The following is a 16300-nucleotide window of genomic DNA, read 5'->3' as shown; positions in this document are numbered from 1 at the left end:
TAAAGATTTCACACTGAAGTATCTCTAAACATGCAATAGGACACTATTATTGAAAAGTCTTTGTTTCTAACCACAAGACCAGGGTGATAATTAAAGACATTCCAAGGTGCCCTCCTCATGTGGGTAAGAATTAAGAACCCCCTCTCTGTGTGGTAAAAGCCTGCAAGGGGACAGACTTGGGGAACAGTGCTCTGTCATCAGCACAGATTCTGAGAGTGCTTTCTGTAAAAGTCTAGAATCCACATACTATATTGTGAGGTTCATAAATGTCTTGCTATTTAAGCCTTTTTTGTTAATGCTCTTCAGAATAGAAATGGCATACCCATCATGTGACAGAGCCCTGCTTTTAACAATACTCTGTTTATAATTGCCAACTAATTTCTCAGGATGAAGAGCAATCCATTAGGTGTTTGAACTGATATTTGTATTATTATTTAAAAAAGTGCTATGTATAGGCTATGGTAAAATACTCATCTTGAGAGAGCTATTGTTGAGAAATTTGTGTGCTAGATCCCATGAACATATTGCAAAGCCATTTCTCGAAAGATTAAAATGGGAAAATAAAGCACATCTTAATTGGAATTTGCTATTAGATTTTACACGCCTATTCTAAAGTCATCTTTTCTCCAGTTTTTAAATAGAGGAATTTTGTTTTGATACCCAAGAATTTCAGACCAGGCATTTTCTCACGTTCTCTGTGAAGTCAATTTAAAAGCACATTAGCAGTACGTGTGGATTTAGTCAGGGAATCAAGATGTGAAATTTTGAGCATATTTCTCCAAAGGTAGACTGTCTTCAAATGATGACTGTGAAAGTAATTTATTCCAGCCAAACACGCTTCCACATATTGTTAACGGTACTATGTGCTTCAACTCATTTAACAGCTTTTTAATTCAGTAGTTATTCAGATTTAATAGAGCCATTTCTTCATCATTTTGCATTTAGTGATAAATGGTGCCGGAATTTATGATAAATTAAGCTGCAAAGGACCATGTTAAAGTTATCTTAAGGGTTTCACATAAAAAGAATCAGCACCTATTTTGTTCAGAGCAGTCACCTGAAAGTTCACGTGGTGAAAAGAGCTTCTTACTGGGTATAAACTATGAGCTCTATTTGAAAGTGAAGTTTTAATTATACTTTTCCCTCACCACTTACCATTGGCAGTGGCCATCCAGCTGGGGGACTGGCAACACGGATGCTTTAAACTAGGGGTTCTTTCTTGTTTTAATATTGATTTAACAAGTGGAAGAACATTCATGTGGGAGCTTTGATGAAAATCCTTACATAACAAGCCACCAGATACAGGGGGCAACTTTGTAAAAGTTTGGTGAAGAGATGAGGCATCAAGGGGACATGGGAGAGATAAATTGGGCAGGGCCAAGTGGTGGGAGAGAGGGGAGGTGTAGTTGGACAGCCCTGCCAATTACCAGCCCTATTATCCTTTCTCCTTCCTACTAATGCACTCGCTTAACAGCTACCACAAAGGGAGATGAGGGGCTGAATTCACAGGTCTCTCCCTTTTCCCTTTTCCCATAGGCACGTTTTGAAAATGGAAAAAGAAAAAAAAAGGGATCCCTTGTCTAAAGTATCGAAAATGGTTTGTAGCCATTAACTCTACAATTTCCCAGACATGTTAAATGTATAGACTAGCTTAATTAGAAATTTCCCCCTAAGTATCTAGAGTCCCAGACAGGTGAGCTGGTCTGGTTGGTCAAACAAGAGGCACTCTATCAGGAGAGAGATCGGGATGGCACTATGCCAACCGAAAACCCGCTCCTTGAGGTTAAAAACCTGCAGGTCACTCTTGATAATCAGTGAGAGGACGGGGAGAACCCGCCCGCAACACGTTGCTTTGCACCGAAAGCCGTGGCTCGTGTCCCCAAACACCCATGCATGACACACCTGTGCCCATAACTCTGCAAGCAAAACATTTGTAAGGGGGTAAGGAGTGCCATGTGCATTTCTTCATTTGAGCAAAGCGCATCCTCATCATTCACGTTTGGGTTTTCGGAGTGAGAATTTTCCTATTACTCCATGGTTGTTGTTTTTTTTGTTGTTGTTGTTTGTTTTTTTTGTTTTTGTTTTTGTTTTTTTTGTTTTGTTTTGTTTTTGTTTTTGCTGTCATTTGACTCAGCTATTACGGAGCCCCTTTTATTGAGAACCTATTATGTGAGAGGTACTCGGCACATAAAGACGGAAGACGGTCTCCACTGGTCCACGCTAATCCGTAGGGATTGAAGGACATTCTGCTCTCACCACGCTGGGAGAATTGGTTGCAAACCGGGTTAATGTTCGGCTACCAGAAACAGCATTTGCTTGACAACTTAAAGGAAGGGCCAAAACACGTTTGGAAAATGGCCCAACACTCTCCCTAGCCTTACCCTGAACGTGCGCCGGGCCTCTGCGCTTAGTGTCGGTTCGCGCAAGCGTTCCCCGTCCTACCTATGGCTTTTTATAGGGCGTTAGCAACCATTGTGAAGTGCTACCTCTGTGCCGGGCAGTATAGCAAGCGGTTTAGATACCACATCCTGTTTAATGGAACTTTTTAAAAATGGAGGATTGAGAATCCGAATGCTCAGATCACAAAACTAGATAGAAGTCGCTTGACATTTCCACTTGCAGTCTTCAGAATGAAGGGAGTTTCCTCGAAAGCCCTTTCCAGCTGTAATAATTCTATAATATCGTGATTGTTGATGCCTTCCTAAGTGCTTCATGAGGGCAAGATTAATACTTATTTTTGTTAACTCTCTCACGTCCTCTGCTCTATGGGTGCCTGATAAGAGGAAAGGAATTGAATTAGATTACTTAAAGAAATGAACTTCATTTTTAACAGACGGATTAGATTTGGAGACTAAAAATGTACTAGCTCTTTATATAAAAAAAGCTATAAAACTGTATGTGTATACAATTTTCCCAGATAGAAGCATTTTTGATTTCTTAATAATTCCTGAAAGGTGTTACTGAACTGCAAATATTTAGAAGAGAGATATTTGGCCTTCAACAGTATGATTTTAAACCCCTAAAAATATAGGTACTCCTAAACTCCTAAAAATATTTCTAGCTGTAATGGAAATGCCCATTTTGGGGGAGCATTCATATACATACTTAACCTGAAAATGGCACACTGAGGATTCCTACTCATTAAATTGCTCATTGCACTGTCCAGAGCCACTGCCCACCTTCCTGGTGTGTATGCTGCTTGTTATCTTTTTTCTGGGCTGTTTATTCCGCAAAGGGCAGTTGCAAAAGAGTTGGAAGCACTTTTTAGTGCTAGGCCATTCTCTAGCTTAAGTTCATGCCCCTTGCTTCTCATATTTAACAGAAGCTCAGATAGCCTGCAGCATCTGTCCTTTCGGCTCCCTTCAGGATTGTGTACATTTCTTTGTCCTACCGTCATTTCGCAAACCACAGAGTTTCTTTAAATAGCAGCCCTATCCCGGTAGAGTTAGGAGGAACTATCATGCTATAATTTGAAGAATATTCTGCTTCAAAGTAGATCGTCCTAATTGACTAAGATATTTGAGACCTACGTTTTATTGCTGTGTTTCTGTTAAGAGGAAGTGGATATGACCATGCTTGTGCAAGAACATTTTAAAAAGGGAATATTGCTTCTTTTTGTCCATACTTGGTTAGTGTGATCAATTTCACCGATGGAGTAACAATGCAACCTTCCTTCCAAGCCCTCCCCGCCCCGCCCTGCCCCACACTCAGATATTCAAAACACAAACAAGCAAATTTGGCTACCTTATAAAAGGTAAACAAGCAAACAAACAACTGAAAATTTTGGCTACTTGTTTACAAAATGTAGTACTTACAGATATTTTAAAATAGCTGTGTGTTGGCATATTCCAAATAAATAATAAATACATACGTACATGCCTCCTCCATAAATGAATAAAGAAGCCACAGTTTATGTCTATCATAATGTTTATCAAAAAGAGAAATTTCAGAAACATGAAATTCACTCTCACTTCACTTCATTTGTCCCTAGATTTAGAAAAGTTATCAATCTGTAAAGATAATAATTCTAAAAGCACTTCATTAGGATTACATACTGTTTTGGATGTAAGGAAATTTTGACTCTATAATAGTTGTCTCGATTTTATGAATCAGTAAACTGTTTCCAACTTTATTTTTTACACACATGTCAAAAAATATCTATAGAAGATTACACAGTGTTTCACTCTGCATCCAGAGGCTGTGATGAAGTATAATCAGATCTGAAGCCGGTTCCTTTTTCCATGTTCAGTTTTTCTGAAGGCACGTTTGTAAATGGAGAATCCTTTTGAGATTCTTCTTGTTCAGTCTCAGTGGTTTTGTTCTTCCTTTTACAACGAATTGCAAAATGCCATTTAACTTCAAGGTTTCTCATCGTGCAACTGTACTGCTACCCACCTTTTTATTGACTGCCTTTCCTTGGTTTTTTGTTTCACCAGCAAGATTCTCACCTTGCTGCGCATTCTTTCCACTCGGCCATCAATATATAAAGTAGAGAAACCTTTCTAAGTCCTGATGCTTACAGCTGCATTCCACTTATCACTTCTTTCCATCCTCGGAGGGAAACTCTATCTGAACTGCCTGAAGTGGCTGTTGCTGGTGTCTTTACTGCTGTTACATGGAAGCCTTTTTAGAATACTATCATTGAAAGCCTCCTGAAGCTCGGTAAAGGATTGTCAGGTTGGATCAGCTATATTCATGTTTCTTTGCCTCAGTGTCTATCTCTGCCTCCCGCTTCCGTCCCCAGTTTTCTCCTTCCTTTTAAATTTGTGACAATGAGGTCGGTAATATTTCGATGGGAGGCTCACAAGGATGAATTTGGATAAATCTGAATATGTTTTGTTCTTGGTTCTACATTCTAATTTATGTAAGTTACTGTTGTTTTTGAACACAATCATCATTAAATGTACATTTCATTTAGACATTTATATACATATATTTATAATAGGTGTAAACATTTACATGTATATTTAATTTTTTAATGTCTATTTATTTTTTGAGAAAGAGAGAGACAGAGCATGAGTGGGGGAGGGACAGAGAAACAGGGGGACACACAGTCCAAAGCAGGCTCCAGGCTCTGAGCTGTCAGCCCAGAGCCCAACGTAGGCCTCGAGCTCAGAAACCACAAGATCGTGACCTGAGCCAAAGTCAGACGCTTAACTGACTGAGCCACCCAAGCGCCCTATATATTTAAAAATATACATATGTTTTCCTTAAATAAAAGTGTCTCTATGTGTGTATATGTATATGTACATATATGTGTGTACATAGGTATACACGTATGTACATGTGTACGTGTTGTATACATGCATGTGTATGTATATGTGTGTGTGTTTCTTTCCTGTAGGAAGAATGTATTTTTATTCAAAATTAGTTAATCATCTCTACTAAATATCAAGAGCATGCTTCATTAAACAAGGGTTAAGAAATATATACTATATGAAATAAAGTTCTAAAATACACAGATATATCTATACGTATGTATACATACATATTCATGCATTTCATTGTATCATGTGTTTATTGTAGTATGTATGTAAATATGGATATGTATATAAATATGAATGCATAGATACGCACATTATGTGTGTACGTTACATATGTATGTATACATGTGTGTGTGTGTGTGTGTGTGTGTGTGTGTATACACACACATAAAGTGAAATAAAGGCAGTCAGGTCCTTTCTTCAGTTGGAATTCTAGTTTCTAATGATCTAGTTTCTAATGATCCATATAAATATGGATATGTATATAAATATGAATGCATAGATATGCACATTATGTGTGTATGTTACATATGTATGTATACACGTGTGTGTGTGTGTGTGTGTGTGTGTGTGTACACACACATAAAGTGAAATAAAGGCAGTCAGGTCCTTTCTTCAGTTGGAATTCTAGTTTCTAATGATCCAGTTATATATTTCAATACATTTGTATAATTTCTGCAAATTCCTTAACCTTTTCATAAATCCTGACATAGCCAAAAGTGGGCTTGCAATATTACCCTAAAGATTCATAGAACACAGCTACACCACTTTCTCCTTTAGCCAAGTTTTTCCTGAAGAGTTTTAAATAATCGTGGAGTATATAGATTCATTCCTTTGTAGCTGTCATTCCACAGCTATGTTTACTAAGAAGTTATCATAGTATGGAAATAGTACATAGAAGCTCTATGAGGAAAAAGAACACACATTGAGATTTTCCCAGAAGGTGCTTCCATAGAAAATAAGACGTTAGTGTTCAAGGTATTTTTTGTGCCCACGACTGATGAGTTTTTTGGTTATTCCCAAAAAACTATGCTAAAGACAATGGTCCTTAAACACAGTGTATTAAAAATATCTGATTAATCCATATATGTATTAATGCTGAAAATCACTGTGTCCTTCAATAAATAGATGAGTATATCTGACAAATAGGCGTCTTGGTATAAGATCCATGTGTCAGGGTTAAGAGTTTTGGTAGGGCTCATCTGAAGACAAGATACAGAACAGAATCACAAAGTATTAACAGGTGTACTTTTTTTTCATTTCTCAGTTTTCTTTAACAGTTTAGATAGGGAGAAAACAGACAAAATAAAATTTAAAATATGTCAATAAACAGTGTTGATTTCAAACTTAAATGATTTAAATGTATCAAAATAGGAAAATATGATATAATTTAAGAAAATATTTGGTCACAAAACTATCCTTAACCAGAGAAGTGAAGATTAAGTTAAAAATTCATAAAATAGGGGCATCTGGGTGGCTCAGTCAATGGAGCATCTGACTTTGGCTCAGGTCATGATCTCATGGTTCGTGGGTTCAAGCCCTGTGTCAGGCTCTGTGCTGACAGCTCAGAGCCTGGAGCCTGCTTCAAATTCTGTCTGTCTGTCTGTCTGTCTGTCTCCCTCTCTCTCTGTCCCACCCCCACTCGTGCTCTGTCTCTCTCTGTCAAAAATAAACATTTAAAAATATTCATAAAATACACTTTCATGGAGATGAAAATCTAACTGTAATATAAATAGCATAGGCTTTTTCTGTTGTTGTTGTTGTTTTTTTCTGTGATATTCTAACTTAGTTAGAGATAATAGAATTTAATTTAATTAGGTATTCCCAACTCATAAGTCTTTACCATGAATCCCATCCATTTAACTTAAAGACAAGATTTAATCTTTTTAATGATTTTTGTATTGAAATATTTTGAACAAACAGCCAAATTCAATGAGCTAGCACTTTTTTTTTGCCCTGAATCCGGTAACAAGGAGCAGTAAATTCCAGGCCAGTTTATATGCAGTTCCATTTTGTATGTTTCCAGCCAATTTTTCATTAAATTACCATCAAAATGGCACTTGGGCACCCCGTGACTTTATTTGTTTGATATTTTTTAATTTATTCATTAAAATGTGTTTCTGAGTTTTTATCATTAGCCAGATTATGAGTATAGATGAAGCAGCAACATGTCAGTGGTATAAAACGATGAAATAGAGAAATCTGAAGAGGAGAGAAAGTACAGGCAACATATGTAACATTCCTCTCTTTGCTTCTTCCATTTTGCATGTTTCCACAGTACTGTGGGGATCAGACAAAAATTTGATTTATGGCTTTTTTCAAATTTTGGCTGCTAAAATTTACCAACTGCTTTGAATGCCATGAGTACTAAAAACATTGAAAGGATGCTCAGTCGTTTCTATGCTGTGAATTTTGGAGCCTATTTATATGAAGATGATAAGATGGATAATTGTACATAACAAGACATTGCATGGGAGAAACAGTGAAGACAGAGGTTTCAGACTTTTTTTTTTTTTTTTTTAATCATAGCCCTTGGTCTTTGAGCATCAGAAGACTTTTAAGTAAGCTCTATTTGTCCCGATAGTGGGAGAAAGTCCTACCAGGACAGTTCCCTGGCTTTCATGAGTAGTTTTGGTGATTTTACTTCCACGTGGACTCCAGAGGGGAAACACTAAAAATGAACAAATGGCATATTGTGTCATATGGAAAAGTTGAAAATGGTGGTTTATAATGAATTTTCTATAAATAAGTATCCATACATCTATCAGGAACACTCTTAAATAATGAAGGCAACTTGAAGTTCCATGCACTGGAATTGGAGGAAAGACAATGGTTCACAACGCTGCATTTTCTTCACTGAAAGCGAATGACAGAAAACATAGCTTATGGCAGCCTAGGAGGCAAATACCTTATTTACAGGAGACTACGTAATTGTTTTAATTCCATTTACCAAGCCTTTCACGTTGACATTTTTCGTGACAGAAGCCAGATGATTTAGGTAAATAGGTGTATGTGATGGATATTTTGAAGAGGTTACCTGACTTGTACAAATATATTTAAATTAAGGTGTTGATATGACATTGGGAATATAGGTAAAAAGAGACATTATCTGTTTTATTAAACCCCTGTTAAGTTTTCTTTAAATACTAGATTACAATGTCAATGATTTACTTACATGGATATTGTTCCTGTTTTCCTCCTAACACAATTATATTAAATTTTAATGACATCAATTGTAATATCTAACTGGTATCTGGAAACTGTGGAGAGCCCAAAGCTTTTATACAAATTTATATGTATAAAGCTCTCACTGATATACTTTGCCAGTAGATATTTTACCTTCAGTAGTCAGCTCTGCAAATCCCTTCCCACAAAAGATTAAAAACATCCTCCTATTACATCTAGAGATTTCTTTTTGTTATTCAAAGCCATGAATAAATTTAGGAAAAATGTATATGATTTTAATGCCTTAAACCAGAAAGCTTCCTTGATTCCTATTAAAAAATGGAATATTTAATGTTTTCCTTCTTCTGTGGTACTTTTTTGATATTGTAGCAAAGAACAAAAAAGAATTCTGAGAACATATAAAACAAAAAACTGTGTTTGAAGTATTGTAATAAAACAACCTTCTTCCTTTAATGCTAAGTCCCTTTTTAATGAAGATCTTCTGGCAGCTCTTGAATGTATAACTAGTTTATATCATGGGATGAAGCTGTCTGTTCTGATGATTGACATGAGCCCACATTACAATGTGATTCTGAAAATTAGTCCATAGAGGTCCTTTTCAGGTACTTCTCAGACTGAGAGCTGCCCTCCAACTACAGCAGAGCCTTTTTAACCCCACTCATTGGTATTCTAATCTGGAAGTGCTGTCCTGCCTTTTAAATAACTCAGGCATTCAGGCTCGTACCCCCCTTGACACATTACTTAGCCAAAGGATTCAAATGAGATTCAAGAAACATGCAGTACAGCACAAAGGGATTGGAATATGCACAATTAATAATCACACAGTTAATTCATTTTTAATGCAGGGAGAATTTCTGAAATTTCACATTGAGATTTGTAACACAAAGTAGTAGCTGTCTACCCTGATTACTTTTCCAAAATTCTACAATATAAACACTATACTTAAGTAATTATTTTTATTTTCAAATAGATTTTCCTGAAGGTGTAGCTTTAAGTAACATTAAGGTTATGACACAAACTGATACGATTTGAAAATACGATTCCTTATTGTCCAGGTATTGCACAAATGAATACCCACACTAAGAGTTTTTACAAGAATGGGAAGCAGGTACATCTCTCATTAGGAAGGGTTGTGTTGGGGTTTTGATTATCTTGGGTCAAAGCCAGCCAAGTGTGTTACACAATGCAATGCTTTGTTTCTCTCATTGTTTTTTTTAGATAAATGTATTCTTACATATCCTACGCTAAACACCTTGCTGCCTACGGTTGAGAGGTGTGTATCTATAGCTCATTGCAATAAGAACGTTGGTAGAACTACAACAGTCTTAAAGTTTTAGAGCTACAACCAGGAGTATAACCAACCATTGGGTCAATAACTAGTTGCTAGTTTCTATGTATGAGTAATCAGTAAGTGCATTTATTCACCATTTGCACATTGCATGTCTTCTACAAGCCAGATACTGATGAGGAAAATAGTGAACAGGAGAGACAAAACTCCCGCTCTTATGTAACTTATATTGTAGTATGTAGATAAATGGATAGGACACATTCAGAGAATGATAAGTACTATGCAGAAAAATAGAGCATGGTAAAAGGATGGAGTGATAAAGGAGTGGAGAAGGGGGGAGCAATCACTTAGCAGGTGAAGTTTGGGTGAGAGCTTTAATGAACCATGAGAATATGGAGGAAGCATATGAGACAGAGGAATGAGCAAGAACAAAGGGCAGTTGATCTTCTCAGGTTTGAAGAAACCCAACATGGCTAGAGTAGGAATTGACTGAGCAGAAGAATTGTCTCACAATCAATCTGTTCATCCTTTTTGGACCTAAATGAGACATTAGAGTGGTCTAACTTATTGCATAATCAATTTTGATCCACTGTGCTTTTCCTTACAGAAATATCCTAGGAGCGAAGGAGGAGACAACATACAGAAAATGTAGTTAAGGTATGACTTTGTAGGGAATTAGATTAAGTGGTGACATCTCTCTTTTAAAGCATTTGATAATAATATCAAACAGCTGCATCGCACCCTGGGATAATTATTGGGTAGCTTGTAACTTCAACATTATCGTGTATTTTTAAATCATTTATGCTTTACAGTGATTTGTAACCATACCAACGGAAGCTTCAGAGGGAAACTGATTTGTGCAATTGGGCCAGCCATCATAGGGTATTTGTACCAGTACTTTCCCAAAAGATTCAATACTGCTCCATTACCTCCCCCTCCTTCCTCCTTAAACCTACCATTCTCTAACTGTGAAGTCAAAGGAAGAAATCTATTTTCGTGGGAACCAGGCTGTGTCCAAAACTGTAAAGATGGTCGGTGTATCCCATCTATATGGAATAGTGGAATTGCATGTTATATAGCTTTTTTGGTGTGCACACAAATGTCTTCAGGCTTTGTTTCAGAAACTATTTCCAGCTAGGGATCTGATGCTAGCTACCAATTATTTCTTGAATCTATTTATGAAAAGTACAGATAGATGTTTGCATATCCGCTTTAAAGTTTTCTAGGCTAATTCAATGCTGGCTGCCTTCTTTCTGTTCTATTTTCCATTTTTCTTCTATCCTTTCCTTTATTTCTTTTCTTTACTTGTGAATCACTGGGATTGGCACATGACCTTAACCTGGACCACTAATGCTAATTTTTAAGCATGACTAGCTCTCAATTTCTAGACCACAGAGAAAGATAAACTATTTTATTTGATGTCTTACTTTTACTAGTGTCCTGAAAGGTGAAATCATTCATGCATAGGTAATTGCTCTAGTGAGTTTCCTTGATCTGTGTGTGTGATTGTAATTTATAAATACCAATTGGGTAATTGCTGCGAAAGGTTTTAAAAGCAAATGTTTCTAATGTGTAGTTGACACAATGTGTTCCCAATTGATCATATTATTTACAATATTAATGAACCTGATATTTTTCTCCCATCAAGGGCAACATTAGGTTTACCTAATGCTCAGCCGTGTGACTGGTGCACATTTTTGCCTGGGAGGAGACGGGGAAGGAAGGTTAGCTCTCTCTACTATGTTATCGTCTGCAGATCTATGCCCAACCCATATGCTGGTCTGGTGCACAGAGCTCAAATTAGGTCACAATCATGAATACCTAGCATACAAAAGTTGAGAGATTTTTTTTTTTGGTATGAAACTCTCAACATCACTCCCCTTTTACAAACTTGAATCTTAGAAGATGGCAAAATTCTGCAACAAGAAATACACAATACTCCCATATTCATTATATCTTTCAGAAGATTAATCCATTAAGAATTGGTGCGATTAGTGGTTTACAAGGTAATAAGATAAAATCCTTTCCACAGAAGGTTTGTACTTGCAGGCTATGTCAGGCCTAATGTCAAAGAGAACATTTATATTCATGAATTTGTGCTTGTCATTTTCATTGCTAAATATTCACAACTGGATAATACAAAAATGAAAACAAAACAAAGAAGAACAAATAGTAAAAACAAAAACAAAGCTCTATTGCCTAACTGGACGAATGGTCCATTTGGAGAGGAAATGAGAACATTACCTCAATGTCAAGAAGCAGATTTAAATAATAGCCAGTGTAATTGTAACCTTTCCTTTTGGAAGGCACTCCCACAGGCCTCCAAAATAAGAGAGAAAAGGGGGGATTTCTGTGGCTCTATGTGGATGTTTAATGCTCTTTCTCTCGGTCTCTACATAACTCCAATTAGAGCTTGGGAATCAAAGAGTAGACCCAAAAGGCATTTCAGCTATGTGGTTTGCCTAGCCATTCCTCAAGTGTGCTTTGTAAGAGCAGATCATAAATGCCTAGGGAAGCAGAGTGAGAACATCTTTCTGTTGTGATATGGGGGCCTCAACCCAAAAATGAAGGCAAAGAGGAAGCCAATAGTCTTGGAGGTCTTTAGAGTAGAAATCTACCCCCTCTCTCTCCCACATATTTTTAAAAGAAAGAGCTGAGTTGAATAAAAATGGGCCTCTATCATGCCAGATATAGAAAAGAGAAAGAAAAAAAAACTATTTGGATTTTTCCAGTTTTAATTGCTCTACCATTGTGGAGAAATGTTGTCTAGAAAGACAACACAACTGCACTGGTTGTTTATATTTAGGCTAAGTAAGGATCACTTTTAAGTGTAGCCTTCCTAATTATCACAACATATTTAATAATGCATAGGCTCACAAATGAGCTGGCAGAGCATACAGATTAGAAGGGAATCCATATTATAATTAAATCCATTTACAGATCTCTATCCAAAGGAGAACTGCATCATGAGAGAGTAAGGATGTGTACTATCACCCTCCATGTACTGATAAGGACTCAGTGGGGTACAGAAGACGAACACATTTGAGTGAGAAAATGGAGACTTTTTACCTAGGGATGATGTAATTTTTCTGGTCATTTTTTATTACCTTGTCCATTCTTTCCACCTCTTCATTTGCTAAAAAGAAGACGACGGTAGGACAGTTCACAGACATTTTGCTAAAAAGAAGAGGGCAGTAGGACAGTTCACAGACATTTATTTTCTGGTCCTCTTTATGTTTATATTGCGTTTATTTTCTGATTCTCTTTAGATTTATATTGTCATTTCTCCAAAGATCTCAAAGCTTATGAAAAAATAATGAACATCGCTAATAGGAATTCAAAGGAAGAAGGAGAACAACATGTCAGGATACGAGTAGAAAGGCATTCACCAAAGTACCTGACTGAAAAAACAATCATCTTTTCTCAGCATTGAGCCATTCGCTATTCTGATTTCAAATATTTTAATTGAATTGTTTAGCCTACACACTCCAAATCTTAAACATTTCTGTGCCATCAGTGCTTATCTTTGAAATGAGAGCAACCATGCCTGTCAGGACGGGTTCTAGGTAGTTGGAGGCTGGTTTGTGGTTCATTGCAACTGTTTAGCAATGCTTTGATCATCAAGTACTTCTCTCCAGCAACTCCATATTTATAGCTGCTTTTGTGGCTTAGAGCAGTGGTAGCAGTAGCCTCTTATTACCTGAGAGGAATATTAAATTAATAATTTAGACTTTATTGATACATTAATTAAAATGCATTAAATAATTAGCCTTATTTAACAAAATACTAGGTACGACAGTATTTGTGAAAAAAATAGAATCATATCAATAATTCAAATTTCATGTGACCCACGGATGCCTGGGTGGCTCAGTCGTTAAGCATCTGACTTGGGCTCAGGTCATGATCTCATGGTTTGTGAATTTGAGTCCCGCATCTGGTGAGCCCGAGCCCTGCTTTGGGTGAGCCCCGCTTCTCTCTCTTTCTCTCCCCTGCTCTTTCCCTGTCCCTTTCTCACTTGGGCTCCCTTTCTCTCTCTCAAAAGAAAAAGAACAACAAACAAAATTCAGGTGACCTCATTCTTCTCCTATACATACCAAAAATAAATAACACATAGGCACCATAATATTTTTTTTTTGGCACCATAATATTTTAACAATGTTTTTCCATTTAATTTGTAGCATACATCTTTATTGTGATTCTTTGTGCCTGCCTGAGATTTAAGAGCCGTTATCTCATGTTATTTGACTGCTAAGGTAGTATTCAATTGTTTGATCTGTTTTCAGGTGATTTTGAATGTAAATGGTACATAAAGGAGTCAGTATTATCTTTGGATTGTCAAGATTTCTTTCCTTAGCAGAAATTACAAGTAGTACCTGTTGCTCACATTTAAAAATCACCTTGATTTGATGGTACTCTTGGGTACAATTCCCACTCTCCCATCTTGGAGAGCTTTTTCACTATAAATACATTTTAAAACACAAAATGAGGTGATCTGGCCCATTTTGCTATGTATATAATTTAACCTTCAAAGGATTATGGTCTATGGAGCAAACAGGTTAATAGGAAGGTTTTAAAAAGACATTTTTTCATCTGATGGGACATAATCGTACCTAAGGAGCTGTTATGGTCCATTGTATAAATCCTTCAAATTCATGGACTATTGGCCCAAAACACAGTAATGGATCCTGTAGAGACTGAAAATCTATCATGTTAATATAGCTGCTGCATATACGGAGTATGAAGTTTATTCTCCCATCCACGCCTTGGGAGCTGTGTATGTAATTCACATATTAATAGGCTTGATTCCTAGATGGGATGCTTTGCCAAGCCCTTTACACAAGAAGTAAAAAATTCTTCTCAGGATTTACATTGAAACCAATGAAAGTAACATATTCCTGTAAAACACTGCCATGTCTAACAAAAATATTTGCTTGTTCAGAATTCCCAGAGGAATCACACCACTTCATGTTTGTAAAGCAACAAAGAGCTTTTTTAAAGTTGTTAGTTTACAAATCAGCACCTGAAAAAATTCAATTGTATCCAGCTGAATGCCAAGGTACAGTACCTTCAAAACGCCTTTCATTGATGTTGGCAAGAATGGTTTTGTTCTGAACACATATGTATATTTCTCCTCTTATAGACCAAGGGCCCTTTTGGAACTCCTCAAATGCACTCTATCACAACTTCTCAGTTTCTCCTTAATCTTATTTTCTTTGTCTCCCCACAGAGCTATAAAAGCAAAGGCTATTGGCAGCACTATTTTATGATCACTCAGAATACAAATCTGCAATGTCAGAGAACCCTTGATCCGAATCTCTGTTTCTGTCCTGAACTGCACAAACATAATGGGACTCACAGGCTGGGGCCAGTGCAGGGTACAAGCAAGCCTATAAGGCCCTTCTCCACCCAATAGGCCGTGATAGAGTGGTGGTCATAGATGATGGGTTATTTCTACACAGTTTTACTCTATCTAGAGGGGACAAAGGAATTGAAATAATGTCTTCCCTCTGTGTTAACTATGTTAACCCATTTTCCAGACATGTATTATTATCATTAGTTTCAGTGCCAAGTCTGACAAGTTTTCAATTTTTGAAATTTATCACGACAAGGGCTTGGCAAGTACGGGTCTTCATTACCCTCTTTACCACCCTCCGTAGACTCTATCACTGACACGAGGGACTCTTAAAGGAGTCAAGTGAAGCCCCTTTCTTTAACTTTCAGAATGCTTCTTTGTTGCAATTCCCAGGAATTGCCAAGAAAAAAACAAAGATATGCCCAAACAATATTATTTCAATGCTGAAAACTTCACTGGCTTCAGAGAATATAATGGCTATGATGTTGACTGCCATATAGGATGATGGTCTACAACTGCTGATTGCAGCTGATAGGTTCAGGGAAGGACTCTCTTAGCCCAAGTAAAACAAACTGCAGTCCCTTCTCTAGTTACTGGTCTGCTGGTTACAAATAACTGTCCAGCAGTTTGGGTACTTCACCCACGCTGCACCCATCAGACTCTAACATCATTTTAGAAAAAAAAAAGTGTCTGCAAAATCAATTTCTCTCTGGGAATTTGATGCTGTGCTTTATACAATTCAGGAGAAATCAACAGCCATCTTTCCTGCTCAGAAGACCAGAAGAACAGCAGCAGTTGGTCTGCAAAGAGAAAGAGAAGATTAAATCGGATATTCAAAGAATGGAAGCCAGATATGAAGGGAGAATCCTAATGATACTTGTGTCCTTGAATGCAATTGTTACTTTGTCCTTGATTTGTGAAGATCAGAGTATCCTTAAAATGAATTCTTCTTGTCTTCTTGAATCAAGATTTGGATTTGATTTTTGTTACATTTAATCTAAAGTCTTAGTTTATATATATTTCCTAACAACAAAATGTATTTCTAAGTAATAGAAAAATACAGCTTGTTTTATAATAATTGCATAATTTGTTCTATTTGGAATAAATTAATGATTGCAATTGATTTTAAACACAATTTCAGAAAAATATAGACTGCTTTCCAAGTTTTAAAATGGTTTATGCAGTATATTAAGTTGGGTCTTAAGTACA

The 16300-nt window shown here is 36.8% G+C and overlaps 1 long non-coding RNA gene across 2 annotated transcripts in view; it reads left to right on the top strand.

Moving 5' to 3' along the window:
• The window catches only part of LOC122227840, a 179351-nt gene extending 163389 nt beyond the window's left edge, over positions 1-15962 (top strand). The window contains exons 1-7 of one of the 2 annotated variants that reach the window (XR_006206240.1): positions 9674-9723; positions 10346-10395; positions 11387-11462; positions 12679-12784; positions 13917-13991; positions 14678-14794; positions 15835-15962. This is a non-coding gene — a long non-coding RNA (uncharacterized LOC122227840). Of the gene's footprint in view, positions 1-9673; positions 9724-10345; positions 10396-11386; positions 11463-12678; positions 12785-13916; positions 13992-14677; positions 14795-15834 lie in introns of those variants that run through there. The other variant, XR_006206239.1, reaches the window with a different exon arrangement.
• The last annotated feature ends 338 nt before the right edge of the window (positions 15963-16300 follow it).

Source organism: Panthera leo, chromosome C1, assembly GCF_018350215.1.
Source record: "Panthera leo isolate Ple1 chromosome C1, P.leo_Ple1_pat1.1, whole genome shotgun sequence".
Classification (NCBI taxonomy): Eukaryota; Metazoa; Chordata; class Mammalia; order Carnivora; family Felidae; genus Panthera; species Panthera leo.
Note: the sequence above shows the minus strand (reverse complement) of the source record. Positions and strands in the feature narration are given on the sequence as shown.